The sequence below is a fragment of the Meleagris gallopavo genome, chromosome 8 (assembly GCF_000146605.3).
Source record: "Meleagris gallopavo isolate NT-WF06-2002-E0010 breed Aviagen turkey brand Nicholas breeding stock chromosome 8, Turkey_5.1, whole genome shotgun sequence".
Lineage (NCBI taxonomy): Eukaryota > Metazoa > Chordata > Aves > Galliformes > Phasianidae > Meleagris > Meleagris gallopavo.
In genome coordinates this window covers 21880477-21882427 of record NC_015018.2, presented here as the reverse complement: position 1 = coordinate 21882427, position 1951 = coordinate 21880477, and the positions used below count along the sequence as shown (strand labels likewise).

Below are 1951 nucleotides of genomic sequence, written 5' to 3'. Positions count from 1 at the left end.
CGCGCCGCCCGCACAAAAGGGCCGCGGGGCTGAACGGGACGGGACGGGACGGGTCCGATCCGCCGGCATCGAGGGGAAAAGTTCGGTGCCGCGCAGCCCCGTGCCGGGCTGCCGGAACCTCCCGAGCGCCTCTGTACGGCCCTCCGTGCAGCTGCGCCTATCTACGTACCGACACGCACACTCTCTATACAGCCCTCTGTGCACGCATACATACATCTCTGTGCATCTACACCTACCTACACACACCTCCACGGCATCCACAGCCGTTCCTACACCTCTCTGTATAGCTACACCTATCTATGTACCCCTGTACACCTACACGTGTACCTACATACACACCTGCATACACCCCTCTGTACTCCTACACCTACCTACAGCCACCCTCCTGTGCACCCACACCTGTACACATACCACACCTTAACACCTAACTCTACACCTATGTGTACACTTCACACAATGCTGCATACTCCTATACCAGTACAGACACATCTGTATGCACCAATACACACCTGCACAAATGCTCATCTATACAATCATCTGTACGCCCGTATTTATATATGTACACACCTACACACACTCATCTGTACATCCACGCCCGCACATACACACAGCTGTACATCCCTATATCTCTACGCATAGACCCATAAGCCATCCATACTCCTGCACAAGGAGGAGCATCCATTCAACACACACCAAAATGCTTTATAACCCACATAGCACAGAATCACAGAACATCCCACATTGGAAGGCACACCAGGACCTTCCGAGTCCAACCCCTGGCTCTTCACAAATGTCCAAACCCTGCACCTGAGAGCACTGCCCACGCAGAGGGAGGTGTGGGCTCACTTTCTGCTCAAAGGCCACCACGCAACAACGCCTTTGACTGCCATCTCAGCCACCTCCATGCCAGGAGGAGCAACCGCCGGTGTCAAACAGGCGTTTTGCTGTCTGCTGCTCCAGTCCCCCCCAGCATAGTTGAGCAGAGCAAAACAAGGCAGGCATCCCACAGCACAGGGAGATGCCGGTCCCAATCCCAGCACAATTCCTCGCTCTGAGTGCAGCCTAGTGCCGAGCTTGACACCAGCTGGAAAGTATTTCTTTCCCTGGGAAAGCTGCAATAAAAGTATACTTTTCTCTAGTTTGCTTTGATTTTTTTTTTCTTTGAAGTTTTTCAGGATTTCTCTTGCTCAAACTACTTTCCCTTTCCCTTCAGTTTTAGGCCCCCATGCAGCCAGCTCCAGGGGGAGCTTAGCACTGCGCCCGCAGCAGGCACACACTTGCACACATCCATGCAGCTCGTCCCATGCACACTTGCACACGTGCTCATAGGCCAGCATGCACATGCACGCCCGCTGGCACAGCTCGGACACGTCTGCACACACACCTCGGGCACGCACGCCCTCCTACAGCCCTTCCCTGCCCTGAAGCTGCAGGGTGACGTAGGCCCAGGCCTCAGGGATGCACGATGCATGCACAGTTACCAGTGCAAAACCCTACATGAAGGGCACTCTGCCCCCACTGCAGCTGTGTCCATAAGGATCGGAGAGCAGCACCCATGGGTGCATGGCCAACACCCCCTGAGCAGTACTGGGACCGAGCAGCCCACCGGGACCGCTCACGTGTCCCTGCTCGGCTCTGACGACAGCGCTGGCCCAGTCCACGTGGCTGCAGCAGTCCCAGCTGTTTATGGTTATAGCCGAGTTAATAATTAAAGAGATGCTGGATGGAGAGCAGAAGGGCTGGGATGCAGCTGGGGAGCGCAGTGCGTGTGGCGGTGATGGTGGGGGAGCCCCTTCCCTGCAATGTGCTCCCACCCGCGGAGCGAGCGGCTGATGGGAAGAGCACGGTGGGGACAGGCAGGGGAGCTCCCCACCATAAATCTTACCCCCTTCATGTGGAAATCTGCTCTTCGTCCCTGCCTCTCCAGTGGGGAATTCTCCCAGCTGGATCA

The 1951-nt window shown here is 56.1% G+C and overlaps 1 protein-coding gene across 1 annotated transcript in view; it reads right to left on the bottom strand.

Moving 5' to 3' along the window:
* LDB1 (LIM domain binding 1) overlaps positions 1-1084 on the bottom strand; it is a 9297-nt gene extending 8213 nt beyond the window's left edge. The window contains exon 1 of the mRNA XM_031554472.1: positions 1082-1084. The gene's annotated coding sequence lies outside the window, so the exon portion shown is untranslated. The remainder of the gene's footprint in view (positions 1-1081) is intronic.
* Positions 1085-1951: the final 867 nt, after the last annotated feature.